At 47.7% G+C, this 13,503-nt stretch overlaps 1 protein-coding gene across 3 annotated transcripts in view; it reads right to left on the reverse strand.

The window, feature by feature from the left end:
• BLOC1S3 (biogenesis of lysosomal organelles complex 1 subunit 3) overlaps positions 1–13,503 on the reverse strand; it is a 30,677-nt gene that overhangs the window by 11,286 nt on the left and 5,888 nt on the right. For 2 of the 3 annotated variants that reach the window (XR_001886063.1, XR_001886061.1), the window contains 2 exons: positions 9,769–9,879; positions 9,477–9,625 (listed from right to left, as the gene is read on the reverse strand). The gene's annotated coding sequence lies outside the window, so the exon portion shown is untranslated. The remainder of the gene's footprint in view (positions 1–9,476; positions 9,626–9,768; positions 9,880–13,503) is intronic. The other variant, XR_001886062.1, reaches the window with a different exon arrangement.

The following is a 13,503-nucleotide window of genomic DNA, read 5'->3' on the forward strand; positions in this document are numbered from 1 at the left end:
AAAAAAAAAAAAAAAAAGTATAAGACACACCACCACACACACAGTACACAAATCTTTAGTGTGAACACAAATCTTTAATTTCCACCCATATGAAGAAATACAATATTGACAGCGGCTCAGATGCAACCCCTCATGCAGTCATCACCCCTTGCCTCCTCCCCGTTAACTACTGTCCTGACCTTCAACACCCCTTAGCATGGATTTGTCTGGTTCTAACTGGAGATAAGTGGAATCATACAGTATGGGCTGTGGCTTTGTTGGCAGAACATTATGCTTGTGAGATACATTCATGTTGTGTGCAGCAGCAGGTCATTCGTGTTCATTGTTATAATGTCTGTTGTATGAATGTAGTATGCTTTACTTATCTAGTCACCAATGGATTGACATTTAGATTGTGTCTAGTTTGAAGGTACAATTTATCTAGGAATCCTGTCTTTTGGAACACATATGCGCTCATAATAAACCAGAGGGAAATAAATGGAAGGATCGCAGGTGTATTAGCCTGTTTTTACACAGCTATAAATACCTGAGAAACTGGCTGGGTGTGGTGGCTCAAGCCTGTAATCCCAGCACTTTGGGAGGCTGAGGCGGGTGGATCACCTGAAGTTAGGAGTTCGAGACCAGCCTGACCAATATTGTGAAGCCCTGTCTCTACTAAAAATAGAAAAATTAGGCAGACGTGGTGGCGGGCGCCTATAATCCCAGCTACTTCGGAGGCTGAGGCAGGAGAATTACTTGAACCCGGGAGGCAGAGGTGGCAGTGAGCTGAGATCAGGCCACTGCACTTCAGCCTGGACGACACAGTGAGACTCTGTCTCATTAAAAAAAAAAGAAAGAAAAAAAGAAAGAAAGAAAAAAGAAAAAGAAATATCTGGGAAATTGTGGCAGAAAGTGATGGGGAAGCAAGGCACATCTTACATGGCAGGTGAGAGAGAAGAGCACAGAGGGGTACTGCTGGACACTTTTTAAAACCATCAGCGGCTGGGCACGGTGGCTTATGCCTGTAATCCCAGCATTTAGGGAGGCCAAGGTGGGCGGATCACGAGGTCAGGAGATCGAGACCATCCTGGCTAACACAGTGAAACCCCGTCTTTACTAAAAATACAAAAAATTAACCAGGCATGGTGGCAGGCGCCTGTAGTCCCAGCTACTCGGGAGGCTGAGGTAGGATAATGGTGTAAACCCAGGAGGTGGAGCTGGCAGTGAGCCGAGATTGCGCCACTGCACTCTAACCAACAGAGCGAGACTCCGTCTCAAAAAAAAAAACAGAAAAAAAACCCCACAAAACCATGAACTCTCGTGAGAGAGTTCTCACCATCACGAGAACAGCATGGGGGAAACCACCCCTATAATCCAGTCACCTCCGACCATGTCCCTCCCTTGACATGTGGGGATTACAATTCGAGGTTAGATTTGGGTGGGGACAGAGAGCCAAACCATATCAACAGTGTACGCATATTTCTAATCTTAGAAAGTAATGCTAAACAATATCCCCAAATTGTCCAAATTTTTATGCCCTCCTGATGGAGAGCAGGATGCTATCCCCATAGCCATAATGGGGCTGAGGAATGGGGGTGCTAGGTGATACTGTCCATACCACTCACACTTACATAAGATTATCAGCCTCTCCATGAAGCACTCCCCTGATTATTATTAATGTCCAATCAGGCTCCAGACTTCTGAAATAATTTATTTCAATTGCTCTTTCCAGTTCAATGGTGGCTTCAGTGGAGGAAGTGACCCCTACAGCTTTCTGTGTGATGCTCATATATAAATATATATATACACACACACATATATATATACACACACACATATACACACACACACACACACACATATATATACACACACACAAATAGGTTGTTTGTTGTTGTTTTGTTCCTGGGTTGGTTTTTACTTTTTTTGAGATGGAGTCTTGCTTTATTACCCAGGCTGGAGTGCAGTGGTGCAATGTCTCCTCACTGCACCCTTTGCCTTCTGGGTTCACGTGATTCTCCTGCCTCAGCCTCCAGAGTAGCTGGGACTACAGGCGCATGCCACCATGTCCGGCTAATTTTTGTATTTTTAGTAGAGATGGGGTTTCACTATGTTGGCCAGGCTGGTCTCAAACTCCTGACCTCAAACAACCTGCACCCACCTTGGCCGCCCAATCAACATATATATTTAAATAACTATGATTAATATATTCAACATATTAAAAAATCCCAATTGACAATTTACTCGGTAAATGGAAATTTTAAAAATTCAAATTCTAGGGAATTTGGAGTGCCTAGCTAGTACCAGGGAGGGCAGTGGTAACCTTGCCTTCCAAACCTTTGGAGTTGTGCATTTGGATTGGTCTGGTGGTGCCCAAGGGACAGGTGAGGATGCTTGCCTTAGTTTTAGCCATCTCAGCAGAAGTGGCTTCCCCTGGCAGGATAGATCAGAAGATTTAAAGAGGCAAAAAAGACACTCTCTGTTCCCCTTTTTGGAGCCAGACATTTAAAAAAAATCTTTTCCAGGTCACTTGCTGATCACAGAAAAAAATGGAATAGGCCAGACATAGTGGCTCACACCTGTAATCCCAACACTTTGGGAGGTCAACATGGGCGGATCGCTTGAGGTCAGGAGTTCAAGACCAGCCTGGCCAACACAGTGAAACCCTGTCTCTACTAAAATACAAAATTGGCTGGGGTGGTGGTGGGTGCCTGTAATCTCAGCTACAAGGGAGGCTGAGGCAGAAGAATTGCTTGAACCCAGTAGGCAGAGGTTGCAGTGAGCTGAGATCACACCACTGCATTCCAGCTTGTGGGACAGGACAAGAGTCCATCTCAAACAAAAAAAAAAAAAAAAAGGAAAATGGTATTCCATTCCAAACTTCAGTGACCACATAGGAAAAGAATACACATTTTGCAAAATAATTTTAAAAGTCAAACAGATGGCTCTAGCCCTTGACAAGCAAAACTCAGCAATTTCTAAGAAAGGGTGAATCCAATTTCAATAATTAACATATTATAATACTCCAGAAGTCCAATTTTCAACAAAAATATTACAAAACATACAAAGAAACAGGTGAGTAGGGCTTAATTATAGCAAAACAAGTTCTTTTGACAGAGATTATCTCTAAGGAAGTGCAGACATTGGAATTACTAGTTACAGACATTATCAACTGTCTTAAATCTGCTTTATGAGCTAAACGAAACTATAGAGAACAAATGGAAATCAGGAAAATGATATATAAACAACATGAGAAAATCAATAAAGAGATAGTAATTATGAGAAGGCAGGGGAAGATGGCTGAATAGAAGCCTCCAGCAACCATCCCGTCAGAAAAACAGCCAACTGAACAACTATCCACACCAAAAAAGCACTTGATAAGAACCAAAATCATGTGAGCAATCACAGTTCCTGGTTTTAACTTCATATCACTGAAAGAACCACTGAACGGGGTAGCAAAGATAGTCTTTTTTTTTTTTTTTTTTTTGAGGTGGAGTTTCACTCTTGTTGCCTAGGCTGGAGTGCAATGGAGCGATCTCGGCTCACTGCAACCTCCACCTCCTGGATTTAAGTGATTCTCCTGCCTCAGCCTCCCGCGTAGCTGGGATTACAGGCGCGTGCCACAACACCCGGCTAATTTTGTATTTTTAGTAGACACGGGGTTTCACCATGTTGGTCAGGCTGGTCTCGAACTCCTGACCTCAGGTGATCTGCCTGCCTCAGCCTTCCAAAGTGCTGGGATTACAGGGGTGAGCCACTGAGCCAGGCCTGAAACGCTTTCCTCACACTGGAGGAGATAAGCAGGAAGAGTAAAGAGGTCTTTGTTTTGCATCTTGGATATCAGTTCAGCCACGGTAGGATAGGGCACCAAGCAGAGTCCTGAGGCCCCCATTCCAGGCTCTAGCTTCAAGGCGATTTCCAGAAACATCTGGTCCAGAAAGGAACCTGCTGCCTTGAAGGAAAGAGCCCAGTCCAGGCAGGATTGATTCATTACCGGCTGACTAAAGAGCCCTTGAGTAATGAGCAGCAGTACCCAGGCCGTACTCGGTGTGGGCCTCGAGTGAGACTCAGAGACATAACTGATTTTAGACATGACCGAGCATATTCCCTGACATGGTGACTACGGGGAGAGGCTCCTACTGCTTGAGGAAGGGCGAGGGAAGAGTAAAGGGGCCTTTGTCTGACAGCTTAGTTACCAGTTGGGCCACAGTGGAGTAGAGCACCAGGTTGGCTCTTGGGGGTCCCTGATTCCAGGCCTTGGCTCTTCGATGGCATTTCTGGACCTACCTTTGGCCAGAGGGGAGCCCACTGCCCTGAAGGCAGAGACCCAGGCCCGGCAGCCTTCACACAAGCTGACTGAAGAGACCTTGGTCCTTAAATGAACACTGGCAGTAGCCAAGCAGTAGCTGCCATGGTCCTGGGGCAGTGGTGGCCACAGGGAGAGGCTCCCCTGTTTGCAGAAAAAAGAGTGGGAAGGATTTTGTCTTGTGGCTTGCATGCCAGCTCAGCCACTGTAGAACAGAGTACCAGGTAGATTCCCTAAGGTTTCCACCTTCAGGCCCTGGCTCCCAGATGGCATCTCTGGACGCACCCGTGATGGGGGGCTTGTACCATCCTGAAAGGATGAACACAAGCCTGGCTGGATTTGCCGTCTGCTGATTACAGAGCCCTAGGGCCTTCAGTGAACACAGGTGGTAGCCAGGCAGTGCTGACCATGGGCCTTGGGGGGGACCCAGTGTTGTGCTGGCTACACGTCTGAGCCAGCACAGTCCCAGCACTGGTGGCCATAGCAGTGTTTGTATCCCTCCCCCAGCGCTAGGTAGCTCAGCACAGACAGACTCCATTTGTTTGAGAGAAAAGGAAGAAGACAAGAATCTATGCCTGATAATCCAGAGAATTCTTCCAGGTCTTATGCAAGACCACCAAGGTAGTGTCTCTACAAGTCGCCAAGGGCCACGTCATTCCTGGGCTTGGGGTGCCCCCTAATGCAGATACAGCTACAGTGACTAAAGACTTAGATCACAACACACAAGTCTTTTCAAATACCTGGAAAGTCTTCCCAAGAAGGATGAGTACAGACAAGCCAAGACTGTGAAGACTATAATAAATATCTAACTCTTCCATGCTCAGAAATTTATGAACATCCTCAGGTATCAAAACCATCCAGGAAAACATGACCTCACCAGAGAAACTAAATAAAGCCGGCCGGGCACAGTGGCTCATGCCTGTAATCCTGGCACTTTGGGAGGCCAAGGCGGGCGTTGGAGACCAGCCTCACCAACATGGAGAAACCTCATCTCACTAAAAATACAAAATTAGCCGGGTGTGGTGGTACATGCCTGTAATCCCAGCTACTTGGGAGGCTGAAGCAGGAGAATCACTTCAACCAGGGAGGCGGAGGTTGCGGTGAGCCAAGATCGCGCCATTGCACTCCAGCCTGGGCAACAAGAGCAAATTTCTGTCTCAAAATAAATAAACAGATAAAATAAAAAGTAAACTAGGGAGGCAGAGAAGGGCGGATCACAAGGTCAGGAGATGGAGACCATCCTGGCTAACACGGTGAAACCCCGTCTCTACTAAAAAATACAAAAAATTAGCCCGGCAAGGTGGCGGGTGCCTGTAGTCCCAGCTACTCAGGAGGCTGAGGCAGCAGAATGGTGTAACCTGGGAGGCGGAGCTTGCAGTGAGCCGAGATCCGGCCACTGCACTCCAGCCTGAGTGACAGAGCGAGACGCCGTCTCAAAAATAAAATAAAATAAAATAAATAAATAAATAAATAAACTAGGTTGGGCACAGTGGCTCATGCCTGTAATCCCAGCACTTTGGGAGGCCGAGGCAGGTGGATCACGAGGTCAGGAGATCGAGACCATCCTGGCTAACACGGTGAAACCCCATCTCTATTAAAAATACAAAAAATTAGCCGGGCGTGGTGGCGGGCGCCTATGGTCCCAGCTACTCAGGCGGCAGAGGCAGGAGAATGGCATGAACCTGGGAGGCGGAGGTAGAAGTGAGCCGAGATCATGCCACTGCACTCCAGCCTGGGAGGCAGAGTAAGACTCTGTCTCAAAATAAATAAATAAAATAAAATAAAACAAAAATAAAATAAAATAAAATAAAAGCATCAGTGACCAATCACAGAGAGGCAGAGATATGTGACCTTTCAGACAGATAATTTAATAGCTGTTTTGGGGCTGGGTGCAGTGGTTGACGCCTATAATCCCAGCATTTTGGGAGGCTGACGTGGGCAGATCACTTGAGCTCACGAGTTCAAGACCAGCCTGGACAACATGGCAAAACCCCGTCTCTACAAAAAATACAAAAATTAGCCAGGCATGGTGGTGTGCACCTGTGGTCCCAGCTACTCAGGAGGCTAAGGTGAGAGGATGGTTTGAGCCCAGGAGGTGGAGGTTGCAGTAAGCCAAGACTGTGGCACTGCACTCCAGCCTGGGTGATAATAGAGCCAGACCTTGTCTCAACAAGAAACAAACAAAAACTATATATATGGGGAGGGAGAGAGGGAGAGGGAAAGAGAGAGAGGCAGAGAGGGAGAGGGAAAGAGAGAGAGGCAGAGAGGGAGAGGGAAAGAGAGAGAGAAAGAGAAGGAGGGCTCTGTTTTGAGGAAACTCAACAAAAATTCAAGATAACACAGAGAAGCAATTCAGAATCCTATCAGATAAATTAAACAAAGAGATTGAAATAATTAAAAGGGGTGGGCTGGGTGCGGTGGCTCACACCTGTAATCCCAGCACTTTGGGAGGCCGAGGTGGGCGGATCACGACGTCAGGATTTGAAACCATGGTGAAACCCTGTCTCTACTAAAAATACAAAAAATTAGCTGGGCGTGGTGGCGGGCGCCTGTAGTCCCAGCTACTCAGGAGGCTGAGGCAGGAGAATGACACGAACCCGGGAGGCGGAGCTTGCAGTGAGCCAGGATTGCGCCACTGCACTCCAGCCTGGGCAACAGAGCAAGATTCCATCTCAAAAATAAATAAATAAATAAATAAATAAATATAAATAATTAAAAGAATCAAGCAGGCGTTCTGGAGTTGAAAAATTCAACTGATAAACTGAAGAATGCATCAGAGTCTCTCACCAGCAGAATTAATCAAGCAGAAGAAAAACTTAATGGCTGGGCATGGTGACTCATGCCTGTAATCCCAGTACTTTGGGAGGCCAAGGCAGGAGGGTCACTGGATCCCAGGAGTTGGAGACCAGTCCAGGTTACATAGCAAGACCCCCTTCTCTATCTTAAAAAAAGAAAAATAAAAAAGAATGAGTGAACATGAAGAAAGGCTATTTGAAAATACACAGAAGAGACAAAAGATAAAAGAATAAAGCATACCTACAAAATCTAGAAAATAACCTCAAAAGGACAAATCTAAGAATTACTAGACTTAAAGAGGAGGTAGAGAGAGTCAGAGGTAGAAGGTTTATCTAAAGGAATAGTAACACAGAACTTCCCAAACCTAGAGAAGGATATCAGTATTCAAATGTGAGAAGGTTATAGAACACCAAGCAGATTTAACCCAGAGAAGACGACCTTGCCGGGCACGGTGGCTCATGCCTGTAATCCCAACACTTTGGGAGGCCAAGGTGGGCAGATCACCTGAGATCGGGAGTTTGAGACCAGCCTGGCCAACATGGAGAAACACCATCTCTACTAAAAAAGGCAAAAAAAAAAAAAAAAAAAAAGCTGGTCATGGTGGCACATGCCTGTAATCTCAGCTACTTGGGAGGCTTAGGCAGGAGAATCGCTTCAACCCAGGAGTTGGAGGTTGTGGTGAGCTGAGATTGCACCATGACACTCCAGCCTGGGCAACAAGAGCGAAACTCTGTCTCAAAAAAAAAAACAAAAAAAAAGAAGACTACCTCAAGTCAAGAGAGAAGTAACAAATAACATTCAATGGCGCTCCGGCTGGGCGCAGTGGCACATACTTGTAATCCAAGCACTTCGGGAAGCCAAGGTGGGCAGATCACTTGAGATCAGGAGTTTGAGACCAGACTGGCCAACATGGTGAAACCTTATCTCTATTAAAAATACAAAAACTAGCCAGTGGGGTTGGGGAGGTGGCAGAGAAGGGGATGGTTAACGGGTACAAAAATAATAATTAGAAAGAAGAGCCAGGCACAGTGACTCATGCCTGCATTCCCAGCACTTTGGGAGCCCAAGGTGGGAGGATCACCTGAGGTCAGGAGTTTGAGACCAGCCAGGGCAACATGGTGAAACCCCATCTCTACTACAAATACAAAAATTAACTGGGCAGAGGCAGAGGTTGCAGTGAGCAGAGATCACGACACTGTACTCCAGCCTGGGCAACAGAGCAAGACTCTGCCTAATAATAATAATAATAATAATAATAATAATAATAGGCTGGGAGTGTTGGCTCATGCCTGTAATCCCAGCATTTTGGGAGGCCGAGGCAGGTGGATCACCTGAGGTCAGGAGTTTGAGACCAGTCTGACCAATGTGGTGAAACCCTGCCTCTACTAAATACAAAAAATTAGCCGGGCATGGTGGCACATGCCTGTAATCCCAGCTACTTGGGAGGCTGAGGCAGGAGAATTGCTTGAACCCAGGAGGCAGAGGTTGCAATAAGCCAAGAATGCACCATTGCACTCCAGCCTGGGCAACAAGAGTGAAACTCTGTCTCAAAAAATAATAATAATAATAATTAGAAAGAATGAATAAGATCTACTATTTGACAGCACATCAGGGTGACTAGCTGTACGTTTTAAAGTAACTAAAAGAGGCCGGGCGCCATGGCTCGCACCTGTAATCCCAGCACTTTGGAAGGCTAAAATGAGGGATTCTTTGAGGCCAAGAGTTCTATATAAGCCTGGTCAACATAGCAGAGACTATCTCTACTAAAAATAAAAAAAAAAAAAAAACAATGAAAAGGGTGTAATTGACCGGCTGCGGTGGCTCATGCCTGTAATCCCTGCACTTTGGGAGACTGAGGCAGGCAGATCACCTGGGGTCAGGAGTTCAAGACCAGTCTGGCCAACATGGTGAAACCTTGACTCTACTAAAAATATAGAAATTAGTTGGGTGTAGTGGCACACGCTTGTAATCCCAGCTACTCGGGAGGCTGAAGCAGGAGAATTGCTTGAACCCAGGAGGCAGAGGTTGCAGTGAGCTGAGATCGCACTGCTGCACTACAGCCTGGGTGACAGAGTGAGGCTCTGTCTCAAAAAAAAAAAAAAGTGTAATTGGATTGGTTGTAACACAAAGGGTAAATGCTTGAGGGAGTGGATACCCCATTTTCTATGTTGTGATTATTACATATTGCATGCGTGTATCAAAACATCTCATGTACCCCATAAATATATACATCTACTATGTACCCACAAAAAATTTAAAAATTAAAATAGAATAAAGTGCATGGGAGGGTGTGCATAGGTTATGTGCAAATATTAGGCCATTTTGTATTAGGGTCTGGAGCAATCAGCAGGGGTCCTGGAAGGAATCCCCCACGGGTACCAAGTAAGGACTTTACCTTTGTATATTATGCAGGTTTTCCAACAGAGGGCACTAAAGAGTTGGAGGAAGAGGTGCCAGGCAGGCTAGGACTCGGTTTCACTCTGGCGACATTCTTACAGCGGCTTCCTCAAGCGTCCCTGCGCATACAGCATGCCACATTGTTCACTGGGTGAGAGGGAACAGGCTGTGTCACCCCAATAGTCCCAGGGAGACCAGATGGGGCCAGAGGGAGGGCAACCAGAGGGCCCTGGGTCAGTGTGAGATGCCTGCAGCTTGGCGGGGCTCCCCAAGCAGGTGTGGGGACATACCCAGCATCTCAATCTCTAGGCCCTGCAGCTCTGCCTCGATGACCTCAAAGATCTCCAAGCCTCCAGCGAAACTGGCCACAGTGACTCCTGTGGTCCTGCCGTGAAGCCGCTCTGGAAAGAGAGGTGTTGGGGAGTCAGGCCCTTAACCGAGGTCACCCCCAATCATGCCCCCTCCCTGGCCCCTGGCCTTGTCCCTCCCATGGCCCCAGTCCCCATCCCTGCCCCAGTTCCATCCTAGATTCTGCTCTTGGATGGACATCAGCTCCAGCCCCTGACCCTGACCCCCACCCCAGTCCCTATCCTGGAATTCTCCCAGCCTGGTCCTCCTGGCCTCCACCCATCTCCTTTGCCTCCTGCTCCAACTAGCTCAGGTTTCTACTGATGAGGATGATGTTCAGACCTCTCCATTGGAGCTGCAGGGGATTCATTCATTAAGTCAACAAATAGTGACTGCCTGCTGACTGCCTGTTATACAGTGTTACTACAGGCACTGCCCATACAGAGCTGAGTGCAAGAGCAAAACAAAATTGCAAAGGCCCTGTCTGGCAGCTCAGAGGATAGCCCAGAGTCCAGTGTTACTCAGTGAAGGGGCCAGGTGTCTAAGAGCTCAGCGAGATGGACCCAGGACCAGATCACAGGGCCTCCAACATCCTAGTAAAGACTGTGGTGTTGAGGCTGGGTGTGGTGGCTCATGCCTGTAATCCTAGCATTTTTTTATTTCATTCATTCATTCATTCATTCATTCATTCATTCATTCATTCATTCGAGACGGAGTCTCATTCTGTCGCCCAGGCTGGAGTGCAGTTGCACGATCTCTGCTCACTGCAACCTCCAGATCCCAGGTTCAAGTGATCATTCTGCCTCAGTCTCCCGAGTAACTGGGATTACAGGCGCATGCCCACCACGCAAGGCTAATTTTTGTATTTTTAGTAGAGACGGGGTTTCACCACATTGGCCAGGCTGGTTTCGAACTACTGACCTCAGGTGATCCGCCCACCTCAGCCTCCCAAAGTACTGGGATTATAGGCTGGGCATGGTGGCTCACTTTAGGAGGCCAAGGTAGGAGGATTGCTTGAGCCCAGGAGTTCAAGACCAGCCTGGGCAACATAGTGAAATCCCATCTCTAAAATAATGATGATAATAATAATAATAAACAACGATTTGGCATTTATTCTCAGTGACAACAAAAATCCAATAATTCAAGTGTTTGTCGCTTCCTTCATTCATATCTTCATTCAAAAGGTGTTTACTGAGCACCTGCTCCTTGCTAGCGGTGCTGGGGACACAGAGTGACCAGGACAGACCCACTCCCTCTCATGCACCCTCCACTCAGTAGCCAGAGGTTTCTTTCTTTTTTTCTTTCTTTTCCTTTTTTTTTTTTTTGAGACAGAGTCTTGCTGTGTTGCCCAGGCTGGAGCGCAGTGGCATGATCTTGGCTCACTGCAACCTCTGCCTCCCAGGTTTAAGTGATTCTCCTGCCTCAGCCTCCTGAGTAGCTGGAATTACAGGTACACACCACCATGCCCAGCTAATTTTTGTATTTTCAGTAGAGACGGGTGTTTCACCATGTTGGCCAGGCTGGTCTCGAACTTCTGACCTCAGGTGATCCTTCCGCCTCAGCCTCCAAAGGGCTGGGATTACAGGCATGAGCCACCATATCCGACCCATCTAGATATCTCTTTCTAAAGCACAAACTTGTCTCTGCCTCTCTCCTGCTTGGAACTTGCCTTGGCACCCCAGGGCCCTTGGGACAAAGCCCTGCTCCTCATTCTGGCCCCGTGTGGCCTGGCTCTTGCCTAAGTCGTCAGCTCTGCCTCCTGCCAAAGGCCCCTTTATAGCAGTCCATGCACAACAGACAATTCACCTCGCCCCAAACAAGTACCGCCAGGGTTTTCCTGCCTCTGGGTCTTTGCACATGCTATTCTTTCCTCTTCTTTCTGCCTTGAATGCCTTTCCCCTTGCAATACGGTTAGCAAATATTTGTGGAGTGGGTGTTATCAGCATTTCGGTGCATGTCTGACCCTCTCATCCAGCATATCTGAGGGTGAGGTGTTATGTGGGACCGAGTGCTCATCACCTTTGGAGGGAGGCTGTGCCTGAATATCTCAACAGTTCCATGCAACTGAGAGGCTGATGCTGTGTGATGGTGTGAAAGCCATTCATTCATTCAACAAACACTTTGCCCAGTATCTAGTCTGTGGTTTCCCTGGGTTAGCTGGCACTGGTCAAGACAGCCTCAGCCCTGTGCTCATGGGGCCAACAGTCCAGTGGGGGTGACAGACCAGTCCCCAGGCAGTGATGACCAGAGTGGTCATCACTACCCAGTGACTTACAACTAACCACAAATAGTCTCTCTTACCCCAGTGTTGCCCTTCCCCTTGGGGGCTATCTCCTCCTCCCTCTTACCTACTCCAGGACGATGGTCTGGCTTTTCTCTCATCTTTCCCCCGTATCACGACTTCTCCCTCTTCTGAAACATTCCCAGCAGCATACAAACCTGCCATGACCCCTCCCATCTTCCCCATCTAGGTACTTCCCCCATCCGCCCCTCCCTCCCTCCCTTCCTTCCCGTTCTTTTTTATTTTGAGACAAAGTCTCACTCTATTGCCCAGGCTCGAGTACAATGGCACAATCCTGACTCACTGCAGCCTCGACCTCCTGGGCTCAAGTGATTCTCCCATCAGCCTCACGAGGAGCTGGGACCACAGGTGCACACCACCACACTCAGCCAGTTTTTGTATTTTTTGTAGAGATGGGGTCTCGCTATATTGCTCGGGCTAGTCTCGAACTCCTGGGCTCAATCGGTGCTCTCACCTCAGCCTCCCAAAGTGCTGAGATTACAGGTATAAGCCACCATGCACTGCCACTTCCCCATTTCTTACCATCCCACCCCTTCACTCAACATTGCAAAGAGGATGGTCTCCTCTGGCTCTCCTTCCACACCCTCTTGTTCCCATCCCTGCCATGCCTAGGTGGGAAGATTGATTGAGGCCAGGAGTTCAAGACCAGCCTGTGCAAAATAGTGAGACCCCACCAAAAAAAAAAAGGGGGGGGGGAAGGAAAGGAAAGGAAAAAGGAAAGGAACGGAAAGGAACGGAAAGGAAAGGAAAGGAAAGGAAAGCGGCTGAAAGCCAGGCTGGCTAGTGAGCTGGAGTTTAAGGAGTGAGGGAAGCTCTGTGCTCCAGGGCTGCAAGTCTACCACAAGACCACCAAGCTGCCACTCTCCCAGGCAGCTCTGCTCCTCAGGGACTCTCGCTAAACTCATTGAAAAGGGAAGTCCTGGCCAGGGGTGGTGGCTCACGCCTGTAATCCCAGCACTTTGGGAGGCCGAGGTGGGCGGATCACGAGGTCAGGAGTTTGAGACCAGTCTGGTCAATATGGTGAAACCTCATCTCCACTAAAAAAAAAAACAAAAAAACAAAAATTAGCCGGGTGTGGTAGCACATGCCTGTAATCCCAGCTACTTAGGAGGCTGAGGCAGGAGAATCGCTTGAACCTGGAAGGCGGAGGTTTCAGTGAGCTGAGATCTCACCACTGCACTCCAGCCTAGACGACAAAGCGAGACCGAGACTCCATCTCAAAAAAAAAAAAGGAAAAGAAAAAGGAAGTCCTGGGAGAGCATCCCCTTTGAACTGTGATCCACTCACTCCAGGTATGGAAGGGGAGCTGGAGGGAGTGCTCAGGAGGGAGGAGATGCTGGTTGATCTGCATCTACTTTTTTTTTTTTTTTTTTTT

Source organism: Rhinopithecus bieti, unplaced genomic scaffold (genome assembly GCF_001698545.2).
Source record: "Rhinopithecus bieti isolate Rb0 unplaced genomic scaffold, ASM169854v2 scaffold_7888, whole genome shotgun sequence".
NCBI lineage: Eukaryota > Metazoa > Chordata > Mammalia > Primates > Cercopithecidae > Rhinopithecus > Rhinopithecus bieti.